Consider the following 14,137-nt stretch of genomic DNA (forward strand, 5'->3'; position numbering starts at 1 on the left):
ACTGCATGAAAGAGAAAAAAATCACTACGTGGAAAATTGCCTTATCTTGTTTATTTTATTAAGCTGCTTTCGTAAATTGAACTTTTGTTCTCCATCTGAAAGTACGGTTCACTGAACACGCAGTAGCGCAGGACATGACAGTGCAGGTTATATCAAATCTACTTTTCATCTAGTAGTGGCGATAAGCTTCATGAAATGCTTAAAAATGTATAGATAGTATTCTGAAATTAAATTTGCGGAAAAAAATCGCAACAGCAAGAAATAATTACGGTACAGTAATGAAATATCGAAAATACATATTTAAGTGATCAACACTGCAAGATCACACATTAAAGTAAGCACGATATAAGCGATTGCAAATGAGAAGTGCTGACACATTAAATACCGGTGTAACCGCCAGAATGTTGAACTGAAACATGCAAACGTCCATGAAGCTTGTTGTATAGGGACCGGATATCAGTTTATGGGATCGAGTTCCACGCCTGTTGCACTTGATCGGTCAATATAGGAATGGTAATGCTGTTTGTGGATGTCGCTGGAGTTGTCCGGTGATGTCTCATTAGTGCTCGATAGGCAACAGATCCGGTGATGGAGCAGGCAGAGGCAACTTATCACACTCCTTAGACCACGTTGAGTTACAACAGTGGTATGTGAGCGAGCGTTATCTTGTTGGATAAAAACCTCTGGAATGATCTTCATAAATGGCAGCAAATGGTGGTTTGAGATCAGTGAAAAGGTTGCCACAGGGCTTCTGGTTCGGAGCTGTCCTTGAATTTCGGTCTGTAACAGCTCGTTGTGTCAGTGTGTTGCCAAATGCTGCTGAAATTGCTGTTGCAGATGCAGTACGATGAGCCAGAGCCGTACACCGAACATGTCTCATCGCTTGGTAGTGACACGTGGCCGTCCGGAGTCGTCCTTCCTGTGACAGGACAGTCTCGTGACCACCGCTGACAGCAGTGGTGTACAGTGGCTACGTTCCTGCCGAGTCATTCTGCACTATAGCAGAAGGAACGCCCAGCTTCTCGTAACGACCTCGTTCAAACTCAAGCGGTTGTTGTTATTGCCGTATTTTCCCTCTCTAGGAATTCTTGACTAATACATCTCACCACGTGTAGTCTCAAAGGTAACTAACGCTCACGACCGTTACAGCGTGTATTTAAAGCAAACCTGAATTGCATCTTCATAATGACGCTAGTAGCACAACACTTATCGGATTGGCACGAAACTGGAACAGAAATCATCTTTCATATGTAGGACTACGCCTACCAACTTTCGTTTATACACTCTTGGAAATGGAAAAAAGAACACATTGACACCGGTGTGTCAGACCCACCATACTTGCTCCAGACACTGCGAGAGGGCGGTACAAGCAATGATCACACGCACGGCACAGCGGACACACCAGGAACCGCGGTGTTGGCCGTCGAATGGCGCTAGCTGCGCAGCATTTGTGCACCGCCGCCGTCAGTGTCAGCCAGTTTGCCGTGGCATACGGAGCTCCATCGCAGTCTTTAACACTGGTAGCATGCCGCGACAGCGTGGAGGTGAACCGTATGTGCAGTTGACGGACTTTGAGCGAGGGCGTATAGTGGGCATGCGGGAGGCCGGGTGGACGTACCGCCGAATTGCTCAACACGTGGGGCGTGAGGTCTCAACAGTACATCGATGTTGTCGCCAGTGGTCGGCGGAAGGTGCACGTGCCCGTCGACCTGGGACCGGACCGCAGCGACGCACGGATGCACGCCAAGACCGTAGGATCCTACGCAGTGCCGTAGGGGACCGCACCGCCACTTCCCAGCAAATTAGGGACACTGGACACTGTTGCTCCTGGGGTATCGGCGAGGACCATTCGCAACCGTCTCCATGAAGCTGGGCTGCGGTCCCGTACACCGTTAGGCCGTCTTCCGCTCACGCCCCAACATCGTGCAGCCCGCCTCCAGTGGTGTCGCGACAGGCGTGAATGGACGGACGAATGGAGACGTGTCGTCGTCAGCGATGAGAGTCGCTTCTGCCTTGGTGCCAATGATGGTCGTATGCGTGTTTGGCGCCGTGCAGGTGAGCGCCACAATCAGGACTGCATACGACCGAGGCACACAGGGCCAACACCCGGCATCATGGTGTGGGGAGCGATCTCCTACACTGGCCGTACACCTCTGGTGATCGTCGAGGGGACACTGAATAGTGCACGGTACATCCAAACCGTCATCGAACCCATCGTTCTACCATTCCTAGACCGTCAAGGGAACTTGCTGTTCCAACAGGACAATGCACGTCCGCATGTATCCCGTGCCACCCTACGTGCTCTAGAAGGTGTAAGTCAACTACCCTGGCCAGCAAGATCTCCGGATCTGTCCCCCATTGAGCATGTTTGGGACTGGATGAAGTGTCGTCTCATGCGGTCTGCACGTCCAGCACGAACGCTGGTCCAACTGAGGCGCCAGGTGGAAATGGCATGGCAATCCGTTCCACAGGACTACATCCAGCATCTCTACGATCGTCTCCATGGGAGAATAGCAGCCTGCATTGCTGTGAAAGGTGGATATACACTGTACTAGTGCCGACATTGTGCATGCTCTGTTGCCTGTGTCTATGTGCCTGTGGTTTTCTGTCAGTGTGATCATGTGATGTATCTGACCCCAGGAATGTGTCAATAAAGTTTCCCCTTCCTGGGACAATGAATTCACGGTGTTCTTATTTCAATTTCCAGGAGTGTATATAACTTCTTCCTGGTGTTACTATTTATATCCACTAGTTTTTATAACACAGAAAAGACTCGAACTCACATGAACAACAAGCTTATCCTAATAATGTTAGCCAGCTTAAAATTTACTTTCACACAGAATATTCAAATTACCCTTTGGCTTTTTAAATGAAATACTTTCAACTGACAATGGTGGAGGAAACTAATTAGAATACTGAACAAATGACTGATAATTCAGTCCGGATATCAAAACGTATATGTTGTTAGGCACAATGAAAACTTTACACTACAGTACTTCACTATTGGCGCCTGTAGCAAATAAAATTTAGTGCATGTTGCCTTCTTCCAAAAGTCTCTACGAAAGCTTCCCGAAATCATTATCTTCCTCAGTTACATCAGGTAAAAACTCAAATATTTATTCGCTGTGTGGCACATCCGCCATCCAAGCTCCTCGCTCTACCGTGACACAACACTTTCCCACCCTCTCCGACCGGCATCTACATCCCACGCTCGCCTGAGCTCTACACATTAATACTACAAAAGACATGTGTCTCTCGTGTGTTAGGCCATGCGAAGATGCTCATACTGGTAAACATTCCGTATAAACTGTCATATATACCAAACAAGTTGTCATTTTTCATTAGACGTACATCTTTATAACCATTCCTCCCGGTATTTACACCTTGCACTCTTACATTTTGCGTATACACTGAGGTTACAAAAATCATGGAATAGCAATGTGGACATATAAGAGTGACGCTAGTATCACGTACACTAGGTATGAAAGGGCAATGAATGGGCGGAGGTGTCATTTATACTAAGGTGATTCTCATGGAAGGTGTGATTATGGCCTCACGACGGATATCAACATACTCTGAATATGGAACTGTAGATGGAGCAAAACGCGCGGGATATACCATTTCGTAAATCGTGAGGTCATTCAATATCCCAAGATCCACAGTGTCAAGAGTGTGCCGAAAATACCAAATTTCACGCAGTGGCCGACGGCCTTCACTTAACGACCGAGAGCAGCGGCGTTTGTGTAGAGTTGTTAGTGCAAACAGACAAGCAGCACTGCGAGAAAAAAATCACAAAAATCAGTTGGGACGCCCGACGAACTTATCCGTTAGGAGAGGGGGGGGGGGGGGAGGATTTGGTGTTAATGGGCTGTAGCAGCAGACGAGCAATGCGAATGCCTTTGCTAACAACACGACATCTCCTGCAACACCTCTCCTGGTCTCGTGATCATATTGGTTTGATCCTAGACGACGAGAAATCCGTGGCCTGGTAAGATGAGTCCCGATTTCAGTTGGAAAGACCTGATGGTACGTTTAGAGTGCGCACAGACACCACAAAGCCATGGACCCAAGTTGTCAACAATGTAGCGTGCAAGCTGGTGGGGGTTCCATAATTGTGTGGGCTGAGTTTACATTAAACGGACAGGGCCCTCTGGTCAATCGAACCGACTATTCACTTGATACGGTTATTTGCAGCCATTCATGGACGTCGTGTTCCCAAACAACAATGAAATTTTTCTGGATGACAACGGGCCATGTCATCTAGCCGTAATTGTTCGTGACAGGTTTGAAGAGCGTTCTGGACAGGTTGGCCGAAGGGTTGAGCCACTCAGATCGCCAGACATGAGTACCATAGAATATTTATTGATCATAATCGAAAGATCAGCTCGTACACAAAATCCTGCACCGACAACAGTTTCGCAATTATGGACGACTTTAGATGCAGCATGGGTTAATATTTCTATAGAGGACTTCGAAGGACTTGTTAAGTCCATGCCACATCGAGCTGAAGCAATGCGTCAATCAGAAGGAGGTCCTATACTATATGATGAGGTGCCCCACGACTTTTGTCTCCTCGAATAAGATTAAACTTTGGAATCTGGTTGCTTGTGAGCACTAGTTATGCCCTGTGTGAGAAGGAGAATCATATAGCAACATGTTTCAGAATTGACAATCCGTATGATAGCGACCTATATGTGTTGTTGTATTGTGATATTGCTGCTCATGTTCATTTGGATCCCACGACTGCCATGCACTGATGGGTTCAGGAAAGCCATACTCGATGAACAGAAATATCTCAACGACCCCACGCGACTAGTGCTTAGAGAAAGGACATACTGTTCTGTCGCCCATGTAAGATTATACAAAAACGTCAGATACCGTGGGTCACGAAATGGTCTTCTCTGCAGCGAGGCAAGTATCCACATGACCACTGCGACGGCTTCCAGAACGCTGATAGAGATGTACCCAGCCCCAACAGCGAACACAGGAATGGTACAACACCGTCTTTTCAGAGGAGACCCACTTCTACGTACGGCATCACGATGGACATAGCCGTGTTTACATTCATCGCTGTAAGGGCCCGGCACCGATGGTGATGGTATGAAGTGCCGTTACCAAATTTTAGCACAGTCTCGTCTGGTTCATACAGCCAGTAAGTTGGACTTCTGACCTGTCGAGGCTGGTGGCTGTTGAGGTAATACCGCATCTTTCCCATGCTGTTCTGATCTATGACAAAAATAATGTTCTACCGTTGCCCTGCGCAACACTTTCTTCAGATCTCCCGTCCATCGAAACATGTGGTAATATACTGGCGAGAGACTTGCACAAGACCATTTGCCAGCCACTATGGTTGATGAATTCTAGCACTAGCATCGATTGCCGTACCCATGTCTAAGTCTGATTCGGTGTATAATCAATTTTAATTCAGTTTAGCTGCCAAAGGTGGCAGTACACTGAAATTCGCGCCTTTATACTCCCAAAGCACCTACAAATTCAGTGTTATAATCTTCCTCGTAGATTGAATACGAACTGATACGCCCGCTAAACCCACTGGACAGAACAGGTAATTAGGATTGTGAAAAGGGCCAAATAGGATGGGATCAGTTTCACCTTCTAATTGTAATTTATTGTAATTTAATAACACTTTTACAACCAAAGCCACATACAGCCGAACCTGTGCCGGATGCTACTCTTTCATGACTGAAGGCCTCCAAACAAGAAATCTTAACAAATCAACAAAATAGAAATCCAATTAAGATAGCAATAAAATAATTTAAAAAACCAACATCACAGCAAAGTAGATAGAGCAAACATATGCAAGGTGCAATACAAATGGCTGAAGGCCACAATTAAGTTTCAAAATTTTAAAATATATCCATAATCCTTTAAAGGTAGAAGGACGCAATTTTTAAGCTTGACAGATAAGTTTATGAATCAATTTTGCAACATTTAAAAAAAACATAAGCCCTAAATTTTAAGTAGCTGAAAGCAGATAATTAAACACCGGTGGCACTCAGAAGCCTCCATGGAGGTCTGTCTACCCTCGTTCTATTAGGGCAGACAGGTGGTGAGCCCAACTACACTTGATCCGTCGCAACCCAACCAGGGGACAGACACGGACCGACCGACACAACGACTTGCTTTCCACCACTCAGTACATGGGATGAGAACTCAAACAGAAAAGGTTAATCCACAATTAGCTGTCAAAATTACACACCATGTTGGACAGCGACAACAGGTGAGGGAAGGACGCTGCCGAAATTATTTTAGTGGCCAGGTCAGTTAACCGGAACACTAACGGCCACAAGGCAGAAAATGCCACTGGTACACTTGAATTTGAAATACGGCGAACCGATATAGTTAATTCCACCACATGGCGGATGAATTTCATCAATACAAACACTCGGTGTTGCTCACAGCCGGCCAGTGTGGCCGAGCGGTTCTAGGTGCTTCAGTTTGGAACCGCGCGATCGCTACGGTAGCGGGTTCGAATCCTGCCTCGGGCATGGATGTGTGTGATGTCCTTAGGTTAGTTAGGTTTAAATAGTTCTAAGTTCTAGGGGACTGGTGACCTCAGGTGTTAAGTCCTATAGTGCTCAGAGCCATTTGAAACTTTTTTTCACAGGAAACCCTCCGCAACAGCAAACAACTGAAACGAACCACACAACATAAATGGACGAGGCTTGGGTATTTAAAACACCACTCAACTTAGACGGCCTGGGTCGGTGAGCCCACGAAGTGCGTAGCCATCGCACTGCTCCACACACGCTCCGACACTGCACAGGGACCGGTAGCGGACCCAGCTCACTGCACCGCGCGGAAATAACTTCCCTCGTCCGCAACAACCGACCGACTGCCCGCTGGTACGTTCGCGACTACTGCTCTGTCGCGACTGCACTGCTGATGCTTCTCCCACTCACTTCCAGACACACGACGGTGGAAATACTGGCTCGGACCCAACCATCCAGAGGAAACACGCCTACTGGCTAAACGACATCCCCGCACCAGGAAAGGACCGGCCCAAGTTCCACAAGATGGTAATTGAATGGGCCCAGAGCGCTCAAAGAACCAGGTACACGTCACCAGATGAGATGACCGACCTCTCATAGCCAGTATGCCCTCAACGTTTAAAATAACTTGTTAAAGAAAATCACGCCAACTGCACACACAGTTTGACAAACACTTGGACGAATACTTCAACGACACTCGGCATTAACTAAACACTCACGAAGACAAATCGGAAGTCTATGCACACACACAGCCAACTCATGAACGATCGGAGAGCCAAAGCGCGTCGTCCGGTAGGACAACCAACCGACGATCCACTACCATCGTGGCCCGGCTCAACGGGAGAGCCATTTCGACGCACACCTCACTGCTACTCCAACCCGATTGCGCCAGTGCAGCTTTGCAGTTACCCGACTGACAGGTCCAGACTGTACTACAAACTCGCTCCAAATGACTGGCTGCCCGAACTGGCGACGCTAACTCAACTCGCTTACGTTAGACAACGACCGGTAAATAATAGCAGTCAAACAAAGATACTGCGAGAGAGGATATATCGATACGGGTTGCTAACGCCGCTACGGTCAAGCAAAGCAGCAACTCAGTGACAGTAGTAATTTAAACTAACGTAGTGAGGTGGAAATACGTTAAAAACAGGGTGTAAAATACATGATGGCGGGAACACAAGCCACGCACGGCCCACAAACATTAAAAAGAATTTAGTTATTTGCTATCCCTCCTGGTATTTCACTTTTAATGGTAAGCATGTTCTTGAAGTACACTAAAACAAGGAAAGTTTCTCTGCTGTGATACTTGAGGTGAAGCTCCTCAGGTTAACTTTACGAAATGTAGTTTTTAAGGTAATGTTGTATCGCTATGAAAGTGTAATGTCACATTGAACCAATGATGTTACTCCCTGTATGAGAAAAGCGACCAGAGTCATTGTATTATCTTTGACTTTCATTATCTCTGTTGTTGAGTATAATGTTAATGACTCCGATTTTGTTCTTGCTCTGATAAAGACAAAGGGAACTTGCAATTGTGAATATGCCATACTACAATTCCATAGTGACAGAAGAAGTTGTAGTCAAGGACAAATAAAGGAGTGTGCTCATCTCTATAAATAATTACGTAAGACTCGAACGTAAACATTACTTTTTCCAATCATTCTAATTACTACAGAAAGTGTCACCTATAATACATCGGCGTGGAGTGGGAGAAACACTGGAGAGATTGAAGAACAAACCAGTAAGTAAACAAGGCGACTTTCAACGGACACAAGAGCACGCAACAAGAAACCTACTACAGCTCTTTGCCAACATATTACCAAGCGACAAAACACACACAAGGAAAGTTTAGTTCAAATAGACATTTCAACACAGCATTTGAAAATCAAGAATAGATGCTAATCTTGTCTCCAAACCCATAAAGTACAATAACAATTGCAATATAAGACATTTGTATGCTTTCCTGTCACTTGTGCTGTGTAGCCTAAATACAACCTCCTTCTTGTGAACCTTTTTTTAAATACAGAGTGTTCATAATTAAAGTTACAGTTTCAAAACTCTGTATAAAGTTTAATATTGCTCAGAATAACGTCCAATTTTAACAGTATGTAAGGCAGTCATGTCATTTTGATGTTTGTATGTCATCGATGTGCACGTCAGAGAGAGAACAAATTACGTTACTGCTAAACAATCTTTAGTCTTGTCGTGGTCTTTGCCTCTACACAGTCTGGTACATTCTTAGTTGAAGTTTGTGATGGACGCAATCTGTAGTGCTGTGTTGACTTGTGATGGTGGCTGTTGGATGAAGAGAGATTTATTATAAAGAACAACAAGGCTGAGTACGATTTATATACTGGAAGGCGAAAAGGATATAAATTTTGAATAATGTTCTTATTTTTGAAGAGGAGAAGGTAAGGTTGCAGCACTGCGCAGCTAATAATGTCATTGTCAGTTAGTTAACTTGCTCAGAGATGAGAGAAAAACCACAGACTTACCTGAGTCATGCATTAACATATTAACTGATTAAGCTGTTTGGTTTTTATAGAAATTCTCTGTTGACATTGTACAGTTTCCAAATCATTGTTCACTTTGTTAAGCATAGCATTGTTCAGACCAATGTTATATGTGAAGATCGCGGGTAGTTTTACTCTGTCTTTTTTAATATTTATTTCATTCTAAAATCGTCGTCTTGGAATATCATTTCATAGGAATAGTTACTCTCCCCACCCCGTTGTTTATCATTCCACATTATTATATGCAACAGTTTGGATACGTGTTTAGTAAGAGAAATTTAGCTTAGCCGCTGCCTGCTTGTTGTGTTTTCGACAAATATTCAAGAACGTTTTCAAGACGGGAAGTAAGTGGAAATTTTGATTAGGGCCAGATCACTGTTTTACTACAGTTACGCGTTTAATATAAGGACACGATGTATTCAGATCAGTTAAAGTTAATAGGTGCTGCTAGCACACACGTTTAAGTTGGATGACTGCTTGTGGGGACATAGTTTTGGTAATATGTAGCCTTCTATAGAGGGGAGGTAAAGTTGGCCTGAATTTCAGACAGAAACAAATATAGTGGGGAGGTTACAAGCATATTATTGTGACGCAGGAGGAATCGTCATGGAACAAAAAGGAATCTACCGACAAACGTACCGTAGATGGCGCGCTGTAAGCATTGGGATATGCGTACCAACAAACTAGCTGCACACGGCTGTTTCTCAGTTTGCTTCCGAGACGCCCAAGGCTGTCTCCACGAAGGATGTCGAGCAGCTGGTTGAGCTCTTTCACAACAATGATGATTGTGCGCCAGTAGCCCTGCAGAAGTACTGAACACATGCAGGTATGAAAAAAGGCATTGATCCGATGTCTTCTAAGGGTCTGGAGAAAATGACAGTTTCTTTAAAAGTGCAGTGCGGCAGAGGAAGAACGCAGTTAATGTGACGTCTATTGAAGATGCGGGCACAGAATTCCAGGAGGAGTCGAGCAGTGGTGTGGAAACATGCAGTGCATGGGTAACTGTCCGAACGTTGGACATGTCTGCGAGCATGTTGCACAAAGTGGTACGAAACAACCTCCGTTGCTATCCATAAAAAACCATCTATGTTCAGTACTTGTTTCCTGATGGTCTGCCACAAAGACAAACGTTCGCTCTGGAATTTCATGCTCTCATGGAAGTGGACGATGAATAGTCATGGAACATTATATGGACTGACGAAGCCAATTTCCATCTTCAAAGATGTCTCTATAGCACAACTGCTGAAACTGGGCAACGGAAAATCAACATGCACATTAACCGGTACTACTCTATTTTAGCAAGGTGACTGTGTGGTGCGTGTTGACGGCATCGTTCGTCGTAAGTCCGTATTTCTTCTAGGAGATGAGTCCTTTCAAGCATTAAACAGAGCAGACATGTAGATAGCATCATTTTTATGCAAAATGGCGCTTCTCCACTCGTTGCACAGCCAGTAAGAAGGTTGCTGTAGCGGTATTTCGGAAGTGCTAGAACTACCACCCGTCATTTCGCTACAGCCTGGCAGTCCAAATCACCTGACATTAATTCGTCTGACTTCTGGCTGTGAGGTTACTGAGAGGTGTGTTCAGATCTCCAATTATGGGCATAGTTGAGCTCAGGGCACGCATTACGCAATGTATTCTGAACATGATCCCCGAGACACTCCGGTCGTTGCCGAACATGCTGTTTCTCGCTTTATCTTGTAGAAGATGAATGGTGGTCAGCATATTGAACATATCTTGCATCAGTCTCTAGGCAATTAGAAACCGATTCATTTTGCTTCCTATGCGGTATTTGAAAACATGTCGTTTTGCTTGTTGTGCGTTTCTGGCCTCAGGACAATTAGAAACTGATTTCTCCCATCTGTTGTGGCACGACCTGCCGAACTTGAGCAGTCACACTCGTTTTAAAGTTCGTCTGTCATCTGTAACCGACTCTATTTACTCTAAGACGGTTACAACACTATCTATTGGTTGTTTTTTTTTTTCACGTTTCGCCCAGTGTCAAATATACGCTGTTCAAATTTGACGTCTCTCTGAGCAGTGTTTGAGCAGTGTTTTCTTTATACATCGTTTTGAAATTGGACTTTCGTTTATAGACACCCTATATTATTATTATTGGTATTTCGCCCTTACAGAGCGCATTTGGACTAAACTACATGGCCAGTTCCTTTTGCTGCCTTCCTTGTTGCCCAAACTTCCCTCATTCGCTCGCTGTGTTTCTGTTTCCGGTCCTCTGTCCATGCTTCTCATCGGCTTTGTGTCTTCCGCTTCATCTTGGTTGCCTTTTTGGTTGCCCATACTTCTTTCATCTTCTGGCTGTGATCTTGCTTGCGTTCTTCGGTCCGTTCTATGCCTGTTCGTTTGTCACATTGTATCTCATGTAGTTTACTTTTCTTAATGATGTTTCTGAATTTTATTCTGTCATTTATTGTGTCTGCTGTTATGTTGAGTTGGTTCAGGTCGTTTTCTACCTCTGCCACCCTGTTGTTGTTTCTAGTGGTTACCCAGTCTAAGATCTGTATGGTTAGCTTGTGTGATGGCATTCTGTATAGGTGTCCATAGAATTGTAGTCTGCGTTTTCTAATCTTTTCCGTGATTGTCTCTGTATGTGTGTATAGTTCCTCTGTAGGTTTCTTGATCCATATTCCATTGTTGTTAGTTGCTCCAAATATTTTCCTAAGTATTTTCCGTTCTATTTTTTCTAATTGTCTGATATGTGTATGCCCTAGTATTAGTGTGGTCTCTGCTGCATATAGTGCCTCGGGGAGAACCACCGTGTCGTAATGGCATAATTTGGCTTTTTGTGAGATAGACTTCTTGTTGTAATGATTCCACACTACTTTGTATGTCCTGTCCAGTTTAGTCTTTCTTTCTTCGTTTGAGTCTCTGTTATGTCCGCTCATTTGTAGTGTTTCACCGAGGTATTTGAAGTTTGCCGTTTTGTAAGTCGTGCCATACTTTTTGTTCAGAGATGAGAGTTTCTTTGTGCTCATAAACTGTGTCTTTTCGTAAGAGATCTGTAGTCCAGTTTTGGAAGCGATTTCGTGCAGTTTTTCAATAGCGTCTTTTGTTTCCTTTATACCTTTCGTGACAATCGCCAAATCGTCTGCAAAAGCCAGGCATTTAATCTGTAGGTTTCTAAGGTTATCCCCTGTTGTGATGTTTCCCATTCTTTTATTACCTTATCTAACACCAGATTGAAAAGTAGAGGTGAGAGGCCATCGCCTTGTCGGACACCTGTGCGAATTTCAAAGGGCTCTGATAGTTCCCCACAGAACTTTACTTTGGAGGTCGTGTTGGTTAAAGTTTGCTCTATGATAGCCCGTGTTTTGTTGTCTACTTTGTATTCTGCTAGAATTTTGAAGAGAGTTTTCCGGTCGATAGAGTCGTGCGCCTTTTTGAAGTCGACAAAGGTAAAGATCAGGTTCTGTTTGTGTTGTAAAATCATTTCCAAATTTGTTCCGCGCAAGACCGCCCTTTACGGAAGTCTGCTTGGTATTCCCAAATCAGGTGGTCGGTCTGGCATTCTAGTCTGTTCAGTAAAGCTTTAAAGAGGATCTTGTATGTGACCGGTAGTAGGGATATTCCTCTGTAGTTGTTCGGGTCAGTCTTGTCACCTTTTTTGTGTAATGAGTGTATCAGGGCAGTTTTCCAGCCGTCAGGAATGCTCATAGTCTTCCAGATGTCTTCCAAGATCCTGTGGATGTCTTTGGTGAGTTCTGGGTTTCGTAACTTCCATATTTCCGCGATGATGCCATCTTCTCCTGGTGCTCTACGATTCTTGAGTGACTTGATTATTTCTTTAAGTTCTTCTAGAGTTGGAGGTTCTCTATCTGGATTGTACGTGCTCGTTTCTGTCATCATTTCTTCCATTGGGGGGTCCGTGTTGAGCAGTTTTTCAAAGTACTTTGCCAGAATGTCACAATTGTTTTTCGTATTGGTTTCTAGGGTTCCATCCGGTCTTCTGAAGCACAAGTTGGGTGGTTGATATCCAGTCATATTTTCTCTAAACGTTCTATAGAAGTTTCTTGTATTGTTCTTCATGATGTCCGATTCGATCTCCGTCAGTCACCGTTTATCACACTGTCGTTTTTCACTGCGAATGATTTTGCTTGATTGCTTCTGTGTTTTCAAGAAGTTCATCCAATCCATGGTGTGATCTTTGTTTACATTTTCGAGACGTGAGTTGTAAAAATGATGGATACGACAGAACAGTACACAGAGCGCGAGTGTTAGCACACTGGGCTCGCATTCGGGAGGGCGACGGTTCAAAACCGCGTCCGGTCATCCTGATTTAGGTCTTCCGTGGATTTCCTAAATCGCTTCAGGCAAATTCCAGGATGACTCCTTTGTAACGGCATGGCCAACTTCCTTCCCCATTCTTCCCCAATCCAATGGAATCGACAACCTCGCTCTTTGGTCCCTTCCCCCAAATCAACAAAGCAACCAACATATAGTACCACTCACATCAGATGCTTGCGGAGAGTCAGTTGTGTTGGACGTGTGTTCGTGGTATCAAGGAACAGTACAGTAACGAGGAGTATGCAGATATTGATTTCATGTATGGGAGGGCTACTACTAATGTATGGGAGGCTGCACGGTTGTGGCAAGGAGGATACACTACCGTAAGCATGCCGAGGGTCGAAAATGTACAAGGGTGTATCAGAACCTCCGAACAACTGGGAGCTTTACAGATGCTGCGAGAGCGGTTTCTGGAGGACAATACAATGTACTACAATGTACTACGCTGAGCTCAGTGTCTTAGTAAGGCCTGCTGTGGTCCTGGACTTACGTTCATTCTCTGTATACAACCACAAGTTGTAAGCAACCCTACGTTTGACAATAACGTTTTATTTACAGATAAAGCAGGGTTCACTCGTGGTGCTGTGTCACAAGTCTCACATTTGGTGTCATCTATGCTCTAACCCACAAGCTGTGTATCAGTCTTTAGGTCAGCGACGTTTCTCGTTTGAATGTATGGTTAGAAGTACTAGGTAATCTTTTTGAACTGAACAAGTTACCAAACAAGCTGAATCGATGGAATTAACTTCGGTTTCACCGCCTCGCTGATTACATGAGGACGTTCCCTTAGAACAACGTCAAAGGATGTGC

This window comes from Schistocerca gregaria, chromosome 2 (assembly GCF_023897955.1).
Source record: "Schistocerca gregaria isolate iqSchGreg1 chromosome 2, iqSchGreg1.2, whole genome shotgun sequence".
NCBI lineage: Eukaryota > Metazoa > Arthropoda > Insecta > Orthoptera > Acrididae > Schistocerca > Schistocerca gregaria.